This window comes from Rhinolophus sinicus, linkage group LG10, assembly GCF_036562045.2.
Source record: "Rhinolophus sinicus isolate RSC01 linkage group LG10, ASM3656204v1, whole genome shotgun sequence".
In the NCBI taxonomy this organism is placed as follows: Eukaryota; Metazoa; Chordata; class Mammalia; order Chiroptera; family Rhinolophidae; genus Rhinolophus; species Rhinolophus sinicus.
In genome coordinates, this window is record NC_133759.1 from 79,319,611 (window position 1) to 79,337,248 (window position 17,638).

At 47.9% G+C, this 17,638-nt stretch overlaps 1 protein-coding gene across 1 annotated transcript in view; it reads right to left on the bottom strand.

Moving 5' to 3' along the window:
• SPOCK1 (SPARC (osteonectin), cwcv and kazal like domains proteoglycan 1) overlaps window positions 1-17,638 on the bottom strand; it is a 474,104-nt gene that overhangs the window by 185,829 nt on the left and 270,637 nt on the right. The gene's annotated exons all lie outside the window — the stretch shown is intronic.

Genomic DNA, 17,638 nt, shown 5'->3' on the forward strand with positions numbered 1-17,638 from the left:
TCCCCCATAGCCTTCACAAGGAAAGATCAGGAGACTCTATGTAAACACATGACATTGGTTACCTATAAATATATCCTTTCAAACATCCCTTCACCCCACAAATCTCTATGGAGTACTCACCACACGGCAGAGGCTATGTATAAAAAATGAGTAAGACCCAGTACTTGCCTTCAGTGAGCATCTGGCAAGGGGACTGAGCAGATGTGCAAGTCTACACATGGCACGGCAGTGACGTGATGGGGTTGCAAATAGAGAAACAGCCAATTCTACAAAGACGAAGGTCAAGAAGAAAGACACAGAAGACAACCTGGCCTGCAAACTGTTACTCACGGTGTACGTCTCTGAGAATCAGATGGAGCGGGTGAAAATCCCAGTTCCACTCTTTCCCAGCTGGGTGACTGAGCGTGTCACTCATCCCCTGTCTGTGCTTTAGCTTTCTGTATGCATAACATGAGCTATGAATATTAGCTACCCCCGAGGAAATAATCCACGTAACACACTTAGCTCGGTGGCTGACACCTGGCATTTACCAAATGCTTACCTGCTATTGTGACCCTCACTTCCATGGGATGGCAGTGTGGCTTTAGTATTTAGTCCACTGACTGACCACCAACAGAAGGTTTCCCCAGGACTGGAACAAACTTTATCAGAGTTTTAAAATCGTGCTCTTTAATTACTATGTAGAGTTCGCTTTCTCCAGTGAGCGTTTAGGGTTTAGCTTTCTCCCAAAGGCGCAAGGCTGTGTTTAGGAGGCTAGCAAAATAAGCTCATGAGAAGATACGATCAGATAGCCAGAATCAAAGGAAGCCACCGAGGTGGCCCCAGCCTGGTGCAGGCGCATTTAAGCTGCTCTCCTTTCCTGATGCTGGCACCCAGCCACAGAAAGCCTTTCTCTCTGCTGGCCCCGCACACGTTTCTCTTGACCACACGTGCTGCCCCTTGTCTCACTCCAGAACATTCCAGCAGCTCCTGGCCACCCAACATGGCCCACGTTGGGTGAAGGTGAAAACTCCTTCCCCAAGCTGCTGGCTGGAGCTCAGCAGGGTTTCAAATAAACTCAACACCCACGTCCCTAAACTGATGAAACCAGACGTGGCCCTTCACAGCCCTATGCAGAGAATATTAGGGCAGTCACATCCCAGCCACAGCTCGGGATGAGCATGGAAGGCAAACGACACTGCGGCAATGGACTTCAAGAATCGAGAAGCAGGCATGTTGGCACCAGCCTCTCTCCACCCTCCTCTACCACCCCTCTCCTCTCCCCTCTTATCTTCCCGCTCAGTGCCTCGCGGTGTTCCCAAAGCATTCCAAGATCTTTCCTGCTCGGGGGCCTTAGGACCACTGCTCCCTCTTACAGGCCTGACCCTCAAGATGTTCTCATGCCAGGCTCCTTCTCACCGCCCAGGCCTCATCATAAACGTCCCCATCTGACAGATGCTACTCCTGACCACCCTGCCCCTTTCATTCTCCATCATGGTAAACGGCATACAGTAGTCTCCCCTTGGCTGCAGGGGGTACATTCCCAGACCCCTACTGGATGCCTGAAACCATGGATAGTACCAAACCCTATATATATTTTGTTTTTCCTATACATACATACATCAGTTTACTTTACAAATTAGGCACTGTAAGAAATTAACAGCAACTAATAATAAAATAGAACAATTATAATAACATACTGGAATAAAAGTTATGTGAACGTGGTCTCTCTCAAAATATCTTACTGTACTCTACGTGCAGTGTGGGTACGCTGGACAAAGGGATGATCCACGTCCTGGGTGGGCCAGAGTGGGTGGGGCGCTGTGAGATTTCATCACGCTACTCAGAACGGCAAGCAATTTAAAACTTATGACTTGTTTATTTCTGAAATTTTCCATTTAATATTTTCGGACTGCGGTTGACCACAGGTAACTAAAACCGCAGAAAGCAAAACCGTGGAGAAGGTGGGGCTACTATATTCCCTTCACAAAACTTAACTATGCCTGTGATTATTCTGTTTTTCTCTATGTTGTTGACCGCTGTAGCACCAGTACCCAGCAGACTGAATAAATGAAAGGACAAAGGGAGGGGGCAGCGCACGCAGAAAAGAGGAGTTAATGAGAAGGTTCAGTTGAGGGAGAGAGAGAAGAAATAGATGCTGAAACAGAACAGAACAGAAACTGCACTTCTTGTGTCCTGGCTGGCCAGGCCTATTTTTATTTCTTGTTTCCGTTGTCTTGGAGGCTGATGGAGGCAGCACACAAGTTCCACTCCGTCCATTTCAAATATACTTGCTCCAGGGCAGAGGACGCCTCCTCTGAAGTTCCTGCTACCAGACAACAGCCGCCGGCTGCCCCCACTGCCTGGCTGCCCCTGGGAAGAAACCTGTGGGTCCTGAGCAGTGGCCAGACCCTGAAATTTCTCAAGCAGCTGGCATGGGATCCAGCACTGAAGGAGTCTTAGCAACGACTTTAATTTGTGGAGTTGCTCTTTCTGATTCAGGAAGCAGAAACAGACAACTTAACTACACTTGCATGACTTTAATATCTAACAGTTTTGTAACAATTGTTTCTTCAATCCAGGACCCACTGAGGCTCTGAGGCCTTAATAAAGAAATAAAGACAATTTTCAGAGGGGAATGAGGTGAACACAGTGGGGACTGGTGTGTGACTAGGGGACGGACCCGAGTGGTGCCACGTTGCCCACAGGAGGCCATCTCACTAAGGGGAGAGAAAATAGATGTGAGCCAGGCCAGAATCTAAGGCTGTCCTGGCAGGACTGCAGAGAAATACTGCACAGGGAAGATGCAAGCTGTGTCTCCATGAGATAAGACCTTTCAAGGTACATCCCGGTAATTGAAAACAAAATGAATGTGGTATTGCTACAAGACAGGCACTAACAAAATGCTGCGCTCCATCCTGATAAGCCATGAGAAACGAAGTCTTCTAAAGGGGCAGAAGCAGAGATGGCAGTGTGTGGAAGCAAATTCCCTTTGGGACCAAATTTATCTGCACCGCAGAACAAAAGTGATTATTGGAGATCCCAAAGTCCCTGTCCTCGCAGGCAAAAGGCCTCCCTTGGTTCAGAGCTCCGTGTAGGGCTGGACAGGCGCAAGTCCCCCCATCCTTAACAGAAGAGCTCTCAGACCCTCGTCCCCTTCAGCTACTTTCCTCTCGTTTACCTTGCGCAACCAACCTTCTTGAAGGAGACTGTGGAAAACGAAATCACATGGATGACCACCCAGAGGCCTGGTAAGTCAGGCAGAACACTCTCATGGGGCCCCCGACCCCCTGGGTTCCTGCTAGTGGAAGCAGCTATCGCTGTTCCTGCTCCAACTATGGGTTTTGGAATGTACTTGTCACTAGCACTATACTGGAAGGACTCAATTCCACTCCAGGAAAACACCTTTTAAGCCCTGGGCCAACCTGCACTAGGTAACGTCAGTAACTTTCCTTTAGCCTCCAGAGACATTGGGAGGGACAGAGGCCGGGGGAGGGGGGTGCAATGGTTAGATCCCCTGTCGTGAGCCAGGTGTTCTCTGTTTTCCCTTCAGTTACCTCAGAATCCTCAGCTGTCCACCTGGGGGAGGCAGGAGGCAGGGAGCCAGCTGCTCAGCTCCACCTGGTCGAGTCCTCCTGCCTACACTACCTTAGCACCCACCCCCTCATTCAGCTTCCTTCCCTATCGTGTCACTCCACAGAATACTACAATGCTTACCAGGGGACCAGTGACCTCCAGGCCGCTAACTACAAAGGCCACATCTGCGTCCTCACCTGGCTTGGCTTTCAGCTCCCTCCAAACCCTGACCCCATCCTCCTTCCTTCCGGAGTGAGAGTCTCCCTGCGGTTTCCACAGTACAGTGATGACGCATCCCAACTTCCCACCTCTCTGGTCACCCGTGTGCATGCCTCCTGCTTTTCAGTCCCTCCACGTTTCCGTTCCTTGGGGTTCTCTCCTCACTTCTCTCTCTCTCATCCTAGCTTGCTCTCCCTGAAAACACAGCGACGCTCCACCCCACTCCATGGCTTCAAATACCCTCTTCACGTTGGGGGCTCCCAAACATTTCTCCAGGCCCATCCTTCCAGGGAGCTGCTGCCCTCATCCCAGGGACAGTCCACAAGCAGTATGACAGCAGCCTGGGCCCTACACTTAACCTCATCCCTTCTTCCCCCAAACCACCTCTTCTTTCTGTGTCCCCATCTAGTCAGGTAAGCCAGAAAACTAGTCACCTGTAACTCCTTCCTTTCTCTAACCCCCACACCCAAACTCACCCTTCAGCCTACCCTCGGTTATGCCCCGTCAGTCCCCTTCCCCACCAACCCATCAGAATCTCATCTGATCTAACAGAAACTCATAGACACAGACAATAGTTTAGTGGTTACCAGAGGGTAAGGGGGGTAGGGGGTGGGAGATGAGGGTAAGGGGGATCAAATATATGGTGATGGAAGGAGAACTGACTCTGGGTGGTGAACACACAATGGCATTTATAGATGATGTAATACAGAATTGTACACCTGATTCTATGTACTTTTACTAATAATTGTCACCCAATAAATTTAAAAACTAAATTAAAAAATAAATAAATTATTGAAAAAAAAAAAAAAGAATCTCATCTCATCTATAGTAACTACCTCCTTAGCGAGATCTTGCTGGGCTCAAGCTTAATCTCCCTCCAACCCACCTTCCAATCTGCCATCATTATCTGTCTATAACTCATACATGCGTGGGACTTCCACTGTATACTGGGCACTAAGGACAAAACGACAGCCTCTAGGTACGTTCCTGGTGGCGGTAGCTTCTACACAAGATGGAAACAAGCCATTACACTTCAGTATATAAAACAGAGGAATCTAGACGGAGTTCTGTGGAAGCCTGGGAAAGAGAATAATAAGGCCATCCGTGTCACTTCCCATCAACAACCTTCAGGGATGCCCCTTGTAAGCACACTGAACAGAGCTACCAGTGGTGGCATCGTGACACACAGGAGGCGGTGACGCAGTGTGAGGTGTCCCAACTAGTTTGTCAGCACAAAGTAGTGAGAGTAGTAACGGCCCAAGAACGGGACCTTTCAGATCACTCAGATACAACGCTGTCTGGCAATAACAACCCTCCTACTTAGTTGCAGTTTGAAGGGAGAAGCTACTATTCTGCAAGGTGAGTATGAGCTCAGTCAGAATGTGCTGAGTCAGGTAGTCACTGCAGAAGAAAAGGCGCAGTGACTCTAATGAGAGTGGCCTTTCAGCTGCTGTCATTACGTCCTTATAACATGGCCCCAGCCCACCTCACCTCATACCTGTCCCCAACCTGAGTGTTGCTCCAGCCCTACCCGCCCACCATTTTCTGACTATACTCTGTTCTCCCAAGACTTGGGTGCCTTTCTCATCCTCTTATCCCCTGCCTGAAACGCTTTTCCCACACTGCCTACCATTGCTGAGGCCACATGTTACAGCCCTAGAAAGCCTGAGCCACTGCTTCCCTCCTTCATGGCCCCAGTATCTATAGTCTCCCTTCCCTGCTCCTCCTGTGATCCCGGACAGGGCTGGGGTGCGGGCAGTGTGTGACCCTACGCTGTCTGCACCCAGCCCACGTCAGCCCCTGGCCATGGATGCAGCTCCATACACATTTCCTGAGCAAACCAAGGAGAATACATTTGGGGGCCCCCTACTGCAGGGCCTTAAAAAACAAGCCTGCCTGGAATGAGGGAGGGAGCTTTGAAAGAACTTCTTGTCTGTGTCCCCACTTTGCATCTGAGGATAGAATGTTCTAGGTTGTTTCTTTTTTTCTTCTCCTCTCTTGGTTGTTCTGTCTTATCTTCCCACTTAGAGGCTGCAGAGGGCCAAGACCTAGCAGACACAGAAGAAAGACTTCAACTCTTCTTGGCTATGTGACCTTGAGCAAGTTATTTATTACAACTTCTCTGAGAGTTTCTGCTTCTGTAAATGAGAAACATCAAACATCCCACAAGTGGATTTTATAAAAGCTAAATAAGTTAACACTTGGCTTACAAAGCACATAGCAAGTCCTTGTTTAATGTCACCTTCTTTTCCCTCCCTCTCTCCCCCTTTTCAGTAAGCCTCGCCAAGCCAGCAAACCACAGCATCTCACACCCACCTGCTCTAAGCAGGAAACCCTGCTGCAGCGGACTCCACAACAGCACGTACTTTGGAGCTATCCTGAGAAGTTCAATGCACTTAGATTTGGGACATATACACCTTTGTTTAAAATATGCTAGGTTGCATCTGGTAGTTCAAACCTTTGTGTGAATCATACATTTCCTTTGCAAGGACTGTAGAACCTGACCCGTGGTGTCAACAGGTCAACCACACCCTTCTATCTCCATAGTATCAGTGGTCTCTCAGGTAGAATGGGCTTGGAGCTGCCTTTTCATTATGGAAAAGGCTTTCTATGAGCCACCACAATACTGACTGGGTCCCACTGCCTTTAGACAAGGTCACTGGAGACAATGGGAGAGGAGTAATTTGGGGGGAGTAGTCCCCAAAGTCCATGAGTCTTAATGCTGAGGTGCTTGGCTCCAGAAAAGCCCATCCCCGATGTATGTATTGCAACAAACTCACCATCTGCCCTTATGGAAGAGATACAGAAAAGGGGTGATCATAAAGAGAGCAGTATGAGAAACAAGCTCCTCCCCAGCGCTGCGTCCTGCATGGAGGGTCCATGGGGAGGGAGTCTTGTAGGAGGACCCAGAATACACAGAACTATGAGCTCGCTAGACCTGGTGCCAAAGGCAACAAAGCCCAAAGTTGTCTGTCAGTCACCACCACGAGCCGCCACTGCCAGTTGGGAATAAAGAACAGCCGAGAGTTAGCCTAAGTTAGGATTTCTCCACCTCCCAAGGCTGCCTTCTGCCTGGGGTTGGCCTGTGTGGGGCTGTGCAGTCACTCGTGTGGGGACAGCCACATGAGGCCACGAGGGCTGGGACAGCCTCGTCTTAGGGCACTGAAGGGTTGTAAGCAAGGGAGAAACTCGGTCTGATTTATACTTCGAAATGATGACTCAATATACACCAAAGAAGGATGGACAAATAAGTCGCGTACACAATAGACCAAAGTGAATGTGTTAGAACCACGTGAATCAGCAAAAACCTCAAAAATGTGTTGAGATGAAAAAAAGCACAGCGTGACACCATTTACATGAGGTGTAGAACATGCAAAACAACAGTATGGGTGTTTATTTACAGAAACATACATAGTAAACACACACACACAGGCATGAAAAATTGAGGAGTGTAGTTGCCTCTGGGGAGTAAAGACAGGATGAGACCTGGAAACAGCATCCTGGGGCCTTCACTAACATATCTATGTTGTTTTGTTTCTTTAAGTAAATAATCTGAAGCCGGCGTGGCTGTGTTAAAGCTGATAAGCAGGTAGATACTCAGGTATATTTGTAAATATTAGGTTGGTGCAAAAGTAATTGCGGTTTAAAAGGTTAAAAAGAACTGCAAAAACCGCAATTACTTTTGCACCAACCTAATATACCAGTTATAAAGAAGAAAGTGTCACTCTGATGGCTGTGTGGCAAATGGGCTGGAGGTGGGCAAGACAGGAAGTGGGTGGACCAATTGGGAGGTTACTGCAATAGTCCAGACAAGAGATGATGGGAGGGGTGGCAGTGGAGATAATGAGAGGGGGACAGACTCTGCATATGCCTTGGAGGTGACCCAACACGCCTTGGATGTTGATGGGATTTTTAGGATGGGAGGAGGCACTTTGATGTCCAGTTTCCTGGTGGGAATACCAGGATAGTGGGAGCATTGGAGAAGGCAGTGGAGGAGAAACATCTGGCCAACCCAGGACCAACCATCCAGCACAATCCTCTAGCACAGGCACCTCCCCAGATCCATAATGGGCCGTCACCATAGAGTGTCATGAGAATTCTTTCATAAGCCATGCCTGGCACCTGCCTTTGATAAAATAACCCAATTAAGAAAGGGATGGAAAGGACAGAGCTGAAGCCCCAAGTAGCAATGCAGCCTGTCTTAATTCTGCCCTCAAATCTTTGGGTACAACCAGCAGAAAAAAAAAATAGGGAGATCTAGATGGTGTCCATGAATAGTTGATAGCTCAATATAGCTTTGGGGGTGCAAATGACTATGAAATATGAACAGCGCCTGGCTGCCCCTGAGAAGTTACATTAGTGGTAATAACTCCGCGGCTATAGGTACAGGATGCTGGTAATTTATTTCCCCTTTAAGGATATGTTAGGAAAGGCAGATTTAATAGTGTGGAAATGAGAATGGGTGAGAGAGACATTGCAACCATGTAGATAACCTCAGGCTCCCCCAGCCCCAAATGGCCCTTCTCCCATGGACAGCTCTGAGGCCCCCGCAAGCTTCTTCCCCCACCCCCACCCAAAGGCACACCACACTCTGTTTCAGACTGAATATTCCCAGAAGTCAGGGACAGAGTTTGGGCCTGCCACTCTACACAGTGTCACCGACAAGACAGAAAAAGAGATGGATGTAACAGCAATTTCTTTTCCTTCACGCGTTAGAATCAATAACCCGTTTTTCATCACCAAAGGGAGAGAAGCAGCATTGAGGGCTCGGTCATTCACATTCATTAACAAGGTATTAAGTACTGGCCATGCCTGGAACTGTGTCCAGCTGTGAAGGTGCAGGGGACAAGTGAGCAGGCCACAGAGCACTGTGTGAAGGGCTACAGCACAGGGGAGACACAGAGTGTCCAGGGGAATCCACTTCACAGCTGGGAAGGCTTCCCAAGGGAAGCTGAGGCATGCAAGACAAGAGGGTCTTAGCCAGACAAAGGGTGTGGAAGGGTGTTTCAGGAAGTGGCAACAGCATGAGAAGAGCCCAGGAGTAGGAGGACACGTGGCCTGTCAGCGGCACTGCAGAGTGGCACGTGGTTCTCCCTCTCTGCCTTAGGGTCCCTGTTGATCACTGTCCTCCCAGGTCGAGACGAAAACCAGGATTCAGTGGCAAGATCGCATCTAATCCCTCGCCAGCAGACTGCACTCCCGTTTCTGGTCAGAGCTTTCTGATAAAGGATGCTGACACTGTGTACAGCAGCACAGGGGACCCTAGTCCTGTCTGGTCAGAGCTGACAGGTTTAACCACAACGAAAACAAAACGCTAAGAGCAGCAGCACTCTCTCCCAGTGCGATTCAGACTCCCTCCACGTCCAACATGTGCATTAGGAAGACAGAATGGCTGGCAGCAGTCCGTGATTAAATTCTCCATGCAGCAAAGGGGTCATCCATCACTTCTTTTGTTTTCTACTCACCCTAACAATGTAAAATGACCCTCTTAAAAAACTGAAGTAAGTAAGCCGATTCGGCCTCTCCTTTTAGTTCCCCTTCACAGAAAGCATACCTACCTGAGCACAGGTTTCCACTATCCCCCCTCTGAGTTGTCACTATATATCTTTCCAACTTGAATGTTTCTCTACTCACTTAAATGGTTCAGATTCCAGGGAAGGCTCTCACTGAGGTACCACCATAGCAACGTGCCTTGATAGAGGCAATGAGCCATTAACCTGAATCTCACAGACATTTAAAAAGGGAACTTTGCAGTGCTCCGGTTTTGCCTAACATCAAATTTTTTTAAAAAAGATATCTTAACAAAGCATACAGATGGCCACGAAATTAGCTAAGGCCCAGCGCTACCATCACTGTCACCCCCACCAGACAAGAGGTGGAGTTACATGTGGGAGCGGGGGAAGTGGAGGAAGGTTGGGCCCAGCCTCCTAGGCCAGCCTGGAGCTTGGACAGCCATCAGTGGGCGTGGCATGGCATGGGGCAGCCCCCAGCTCCAGATGTGGGAACTTTATGCCAGTCATCATCCAGACTGTCAGCGGCCAGGGAGGTGACTCGGCCCAGCCAAGTTCACTGCCTCTATAGTTGGAAAGGAGAGGAGACTCCGAGTACATGTTGGTTGGAAGCCCCAGGGATAACATCCCTCCACTGACGGCTGGTCTAGGCTTCTCCAAGCCAGGGATACAGATGTCAGCACTCAGGGAGGGGGGGGTCAGTAAATATGCAGAATCACTGGTACCCCCTGTGATACTGTGATTTACAATAAGAAATATATATTGTGGTCTTCAATCTGTGCCTGGCACAGAGCTCCGCCTTGGAATTTCCTAAGTGATAAGAGCGATAGAAGTATCTTTTGTTCTATAATTGAAGTGACTTTTGAAAAACACCTAAGGATGGAGGCTGGTTGTCAGGAGAACCAACCATGTGATCAGAGTGTGTGACTTTGAGTCCCACCCCCAATCGCCAAGGAGGGGAGCGAGGCTGGGGGTTGAATCAATCACCAATGGCCAGATAATTAATTAATCAATCACATCTGTGTAATGAAGCCTCCATAAAAATCCAAGAGGACAGGGTTAAGGGAGCTTTCAGGTTGGTGAGCACATGGAGACACAGGGCGAGGGGCACACCTGGAGAGGGCACAGACACTCCACCCCTTCCCTATACCTCGCCCTGCGCATCGCTTCCGTCTGGCTGCTCTGAGTTATATCCTTTACCATAAACCGGTGCCCAGAACAGTGCTAACTGCCATGCAGGGTCCTAAGAAGCAGGAGCCTCTGAAACGCTCCTTTACCAGCGTCATCTCATTGATCATCCTGTCAGTCCCTCCTCTGCCCCCTCCCACACTGAGTCCACCCACCTGCCTGCATCTCCAGCACCACTCCTTTCTATTCCAACCCAAGACTTGTCAACAGCAACAATCTCCCAACTGCGGACCCAAGCCCCAGCACCCCTTATCCCACCCATCCTCCACACGGCAGCCAGTGGGAGCTTTTCAAAATACAAGTCTGTCATGTGACCCTCCATGCCTCCCTGGGCTCGCACTGCTGCTTGGGTAATGCCAACACTCCTTATGGTGCTCTGCACGCCCCCTGTGCTCCGGCCCCAGCCAGTCCCTCTGTCTCGTGTCCTGCCAGGCTTCCCTTCGCTCTCTGTACTCTGGCCTCCTTTCAGCCCTCTTACTTACCCTGATACCTGCCATGAGAGGACATTTAATCATGCTGTTCCCTTTGGATGCAATGCTCTTCCTTCTCTGCTTTACCCAGCCAGCTCCCTCAAGTCTCAGCTCGAATATAACTTGCCTAGGGAAGCTTCCTCCTTCCTTTCCCAGTTTCTGAATGTTGGAGATCTGAGTTATTAGTCCTAGTCATCAGACCGCTTTGCTTTTCTGCCTGCACTTACTCCCAGACTTATCTCATCCAATCTGATGGTTCCCAACACAGTACAACTGATGACTCTCAAAACTTGCTCACCTCCAATCTGGATCCCTCCCCTGATATTCAGACCAGTATATCCAACCATCAACAGTTGAACTTGTAACATGTCCCAAAGTGAACTCCTGACCTTCCCCTGGCAAACCAACTCCTCCTGAAATCTTTCCCCATCAGAGTCCACCAGCAAATCCACCAAAATACAGCCAGAATTCAACTGCACCTGACCACCCTAGCCCCCCTACTCCCCCACCCCCGGTCCAAGCCACCATTACCCCTAGCCTGAACCAGAACTGCCGTCTCCTAAGCGGTCTCCCTGCTTCTGCCCTTTTACCTTCCAGAGTAAAGTCCTTACTATATTTTTTATGGCCCATCATCTCTGTTCTCATTTCCTAATATCCTGTCCTCGTGCCCTCTCTTCCAATGTCCCTGCGATTCCTCAAACAGCCAGGATACACACTCTCCTTAGGGCCTTTGGGCCTGCCGTCCCCTCTTGTGGATGGTCCTTGAATGTTATGTGACTTCTCCTTCCATCTGGTCTTTGCTCATGTCACCTTCTCCACGAGGCCTTCCCTGGCCCTCTCGAAACTGTCATTCGCCCCAAAATAAATAAAAAAAATCAACTCCCCACTTTCTGTCCCCTTTCCCTGCCTTATTTTTTCTCTCTGGCACTTATCCCAACAGGCCCTAGATTTTCCTTACTTAGCTTGACTATTGACTGGCTGCCTCACCAGAAACTAGACTCCCTGAAGGCAGGCATTTCTGTTTACTGTCACATCTACCGTAACAGTGCTTGGCACATAACACTACTTAGCTACTCACTGAATGAATGGATGCATAGATGGATGGATGGAGCAACAAATCCCTCTTCTACAAACAAGAAAGCAGAGGCTTGGCATAGTTAGAAAGCCTCCCCAGGTTGGAATTTGAACCCAAAACTGATTCTATAAAGAGGCCTCTGTTTATAACACTGTGAATAGGAATTGAGGGGTTAAGACGGTAACACTAGGACTGGAAACTGGATCTATTTAGCAAGGCCTGCTCTGTTTTACAATGTAGAGGACAAGTTGTCCACTGTAGTTTTCTTGGAAAAAGACAAAGAGGAACAATGTAGACATCAAGGCCACTGTCCTCTTGAGTTGGCTCAAGAAGAGGAAAAGGTGTCAGCCGGACAATGCCCAACACTAAGTAGGAGAGAGAGTGAGGGATCTGACTGACGGAAAAGGAGAGGAATTAATTCATCAGAACAAAAGAGAGCAGAAGGGCTGGACCAGCAGACAAACAGGATGCACATGGAGGCGCCCCATGGATGGAATGGTGATTAAAAAACAAAACCGTCCTAATAGGATTACAGCTGAGAGTGAATTCACAACAAAACTCTGGAACAATGGTAGGATTTTAACAAGCACCCCCCAAAGAGCAGTCCGTCAATTTCACAAATGCCCGTTCTCCTCATTTCTGGGGAGGAAGACCGCTCCACCTAGCAGTTTCTACATTAATAATGTGCTTCGTTCCTGTTAGGCCCCAGAGACACAGCTGCTATAACATTTCAAGCTGTTTGGGGGAGAATTTTAATATTCTCCCTGCTGATATAAACAGAACCTTCTTAACCAAGTCCCAGAGATGCCATGTTTGGGAAGTAATCTTGGGCCCAGTGCCAATTCCAATGTTAACGTTTGAAAACACGTTGTGTGCACATTTCTTTTGAAGAAGGAAGGCAATATAAGCTTTCCCTTTGAAAAAAAGAAGGTATTCTGTGCCCAATGAGAAAGGCTGCTAATCCTAATTTGGACAAAGAGTCCAGTAAATGATGCATACTGTCTCTTTTTTCTTCATTGTTTTCACAGCAGCCACTCTCCCTCAGCTCTAAAGACTCTGCTATAAATATAGCCAGTTCCATTCCACGGAGGGGGAAATGAAAAGAGAACACCCACGCGACTTACATATGGATTGAAACTGCATTACAGCAGGCCACACAACCCTCAACCCAGCCGAGGCCCCGCTGTGGCTCCCGTGCCTCGGCTCACTACCCAGCAGCCTCACAGCCTGTGTTTGCACATTCCATTGCTCAGGGCCACTCCGGGCTTCCAGGCACAATATGCTGCCAATCCTGGGAGCAGAATGAGGCTCTGCATCACGGGGTTCAGTCATTCCCAAATCATCCTGATCCGGTTCTTATGACTCAGCCTCTGCGGCTGACTCAGCCTCAGCCCATCCTCACGACTTCCAGCCCCAACACAAGAAAAGCAAGTCATAGAATGGGGAGACGGAGACAGCGAAATGAAGAAAGGAGTAGAGGGGGACGGTATGGTTACCTGGTTGTTCATCATCCAGACGAAACGCTCATTATGTGGATATGGTGCTAACATATATTGAATTTTTAAAAAATGTTCCCCTTGTAATGGAAATAAAAGGGAAAACCAGAAGGTGTCATGCACTATGACAAACCAGCAGAAGCTCAGGAAAAGCTGGTGTGCGCTACACTTAGACCTGCTATCACGCATCCTGCTATAGATGTACCCAAAAACATACATACACAAATGCACACGACGCATCAATTTCTTGGTGTTTCCAGCATATATAAATGTTTCCAGGAAAGGCCAAGAGTGGGGGAGAAAAAAAAGTGCGGAACAGCACTTAGAGGCTTTATTTGAGCTCAAAACTCCTTTCCTCTATTTGTAAATGAATTACCTGTTCAGAGGCTGAGACAACTCCTGCATTGGAGGAGCTCAGAATCTGCAAAGGAAAATCACAGCAAGGCATTCTTTTCCTGGATTTAAAAATCAGGTCACAGTAAACTCACAAGTAACGCTGTAAAAACTAAGGGTGGGAACAGAAGAGTGATTCTATAAATACTCCCTAACATCCATTGTGCGCCTTTGGAAAGCGCTGGCCAAAGAGCTTCAGAAAAGCAATGGCTGATCTGAACTCTTTGCGTGGGGACTGCCATCCATATTCACGTCCTGGATGCACGCTAATCAACAAATCAAAGCGCTCGACTAATTAAATGCTGATTGCTTGTTGCACAAGGGTGCAAGGCAACCATCTCCGCCAAGGTTTGAGTTATTCTAAGAAATGACGATAGTTAAGTGTTTTCAAGCCATTTTATGCCTAATGAGTACATTGCCCTTAATGAAACTTCACTTCAGCTCATGATTACCTTGGCTTAACAAATAACTAACTGATGACAGCCTGTCTTTCAGTGCCCTAGATCTCTAGTCACTGACCTGTGGACATAGCTGATCAACTCTGAACACTTTTCTGGGGTTGGGAATTGACAAAGGATTGATTGGATGCCCCCCCACCCCAAAATGAATGCTCAGCCTCACGATGGAGGGACAGTGATGCCTAATCCGGTCCCCTTAATGAGAGTGTCAGTATCACTGTGTGTTTGAGATGAGAACATTTCTCAAGGTGGCAAAGCTGAAGGCATGAGACACTCCCTTGAAGCAAAAAGGGGTAATGAACAGGTTCCAGGCCTGAGCATCTTGTTACCTCCCTAGGGAAGTCCATGAACTTCTCCTAATTACTGGTGCTCAGTATACGATTTCCTTATCATCACTGCTATTTACCTTTTTTTCCTTAGGATGCCATTACCATATTTACCGAAGGGTAATGCGCACTTTAGCTAAATGAGAAAATCATTCTGTCTCTCAAATCCGTAAGAATTTCGCATATGGTGCCGCTTAAATGAATTTAAAGTATCTCACCAAGTCATCGACAAAAATTATTTACTCTAGCTGGCTTACCACTTTGTGATTTACAAGGTGCTTTTCACGTTGCACATGTAAACAAGGAACTACGCGGATCGGGAGCATGTCACTCTTGCATAACTGTCTCTCCTTCAGAAATTAATCAGGCTGATTGGAGGGATATTATGGAAAACCCCTCTTAAGCAATGTGGATTAATGATGCACTGCCTCTTCCAAAGGGGGGGGGGGAAGGAGAACTCTTGCGAGACTTGGAATGCTGGCAACATGTGGACTAGCTCTAGCTAGTAGGTAAGAGTTTAAGCTCTAGATTCTGACCAGTCTGGATTGCAATTTCATACCATGTTTCCCCGAAAAGAAGACCTAGCCAGATCGTCAACTCTAATGCGTCTTTTGGAGCAAAAGTTAATATAATACCCAGTCTTATTTTAATATAAGACCGGGTCTTATATAATATAAGACCCGATCATATATAGTATAAGACCGGGTCTTACATTATATTATATAATATATTATATAATACCCGGTCTTATTTTAATTTTTGCTCCAAAAGATGCATTAGAGCTGATGGTCCAGCTACGTCTTATTTTCTGGGAAACATGGTACTATGCATTTGTTAGGTGGCCTTGGGCTGGTTAATTAATCAACTCGAGCCTTGGTTTGCTGCTCTGTAAAATGGAAATCATTACCACCAGCTGTTGGTTTGTGATAAGGCATCAATTAATATCATGACTATAAAGTCTTCAGCACTGGCTTGATAAACGTTAAATATTCGTATTATTTTTAATTTTATTCTTAATATTATTAGTAACGTCCAGCCAGTAGCACAACAGTTTTCAAAAGAACGGAAATTTTTTTTTTTTTTAACTCCATCAAACAAAACCTGAAGACCTGAGTGCATGCCCCTCACTGTGTCGAGGAGAAAGCAATATCCATCCCTCCAGAAACGGCTCATCCTTGATGGGGAAGGTGGCAGGCTGACAGAAGGGAAACACACCAGCTGGTTTCTAAGAGTCACCAATAAATGGCACCATCTCCACCTCATGATCAAAGTAGTCAAGGTAGAAATCTAAGAGCCGTTCTTAATTTCACCTCTTTTCTCTTTGTTCAGCCCATTACTCTGTACCACAAATTCTACCTCTGAAACAACCCAGGTTCCCACTCCTCTCTATTTGTACTTCCAGCGCTCTACCCCAGGCCATCATCTATCTGCTCATTTGCAATCTTGCAACTAGCCTCCCACTTCTTATCCTATGTCACTCCCCGGCCCACCAAATCCAAGTTCCATCCAACAAACGACTTGTCTGCTTAAAACATTTAATGGCTCCCTATTGCCTTTGAAGTAAAGTCTAAATCCCAAACAGGCCTCTGCCAGCCCCTGCAAGTCACATCCGGCCACTGTCTCTTCACTCAGCCCACTCCAGGACCACTGCCTTTGTTCCTCTGATGCGCTCAGCTATTCCCACCCCTGGGGTGCAGCACAGGCTGTTTTCTCTGTACAACAGGCGACAGCCTCGCCCTCTGCCTGGCTGGCTCCCTCTTTGTCATCAAGATACAGCTGAAACATGTCCTCCTGAGAAGTGAGAATCCTCACCCCAGGAGAGATGATCTACTCCCTGTCATAGTACCCCCTGCATTTCTTGACAACAGTTTTCTCCATCTGAATGCCGCTTTGGCTGGTTTACCTGTATCTCTCCACTAGACTGCAGGTGACACGAGCAGCTAGGGCAACCCCTCTTTCATTCACTGCTGAGCTGCCTGCACTTAGCACAACATTTGGCATATAGTTGTAACATGGGAAAGAATGAATTATTCCAATGTCGTCACGGGGCAGTGAGATTTGGACTTTATTTTGCATGGTTCAGAGTAGAGAGAAAAACCATATGAGGGGAAGTTTTGAGGCAGTTGACACATCTCAGTGAAAGGAAGGCATCCTTGACTCACAAGAGCTGCCTGCCCTGTGAGCAGTGAGGTTCCTGTCTCTGAGAGTGGTCTAGCAAGGACTAGTGAACAACTCATAGGAAATGACAGATAGGACTGCACCACCTGGCAAGTGGCTTTCACCTCTGTGACTCTGAGATGAAAAAGGTCAGCCCTTAGCAGCGATGAATCATGCAAGTGGGGTTGCAGGAAAGGAGATGGCAGACCGTGCACTTGGGATCCAGCGGCTCTCCCTGGGGCTGGGGTTGCAAGTGTCCCCGGTTCCTTGGATCCAGAAACCTGGCTTCAGTTTTAAAGGAGATGCAGGATCAAGTCACACCCACTGCTGAAGGTAAGCAACGCCTTTCCCTTGCTCAGCAAACACAGACTGAGTATGTCCCTGTGCCAGGCTGGCCTAGGCTGGCCTGAAATGAAAAACGGTTAAGAAAAAAAATGAACAGCTAGCTAAGTTTCCAGATCACTTACTTGTGCCTGGCATGGTTCTAAGCACTCTGCAAGTGTTAACTCACCTTGGCCTCTCCAGAGCCCTAGGTGAGAGGCGTTATCACTGCCACCAATGAATGGATGGAAACATTAAGAGGCCGAGAGAGGGCACTGCACAATGCCCTGGGTCAAACATTCTCCACATGGCAGAGCCGCGACGAGGACCCAGGCAGGCCGACCAGAAAACACACTCAGAACCCTAACACTACCCTGTAGCACAGGAACTCGGAAGGCGAGAGTCAGCACGTATCATCCTGTTCAATTCCTCTGGCAGAACCACTGGTGGTATTCAAACATCCACTGAAC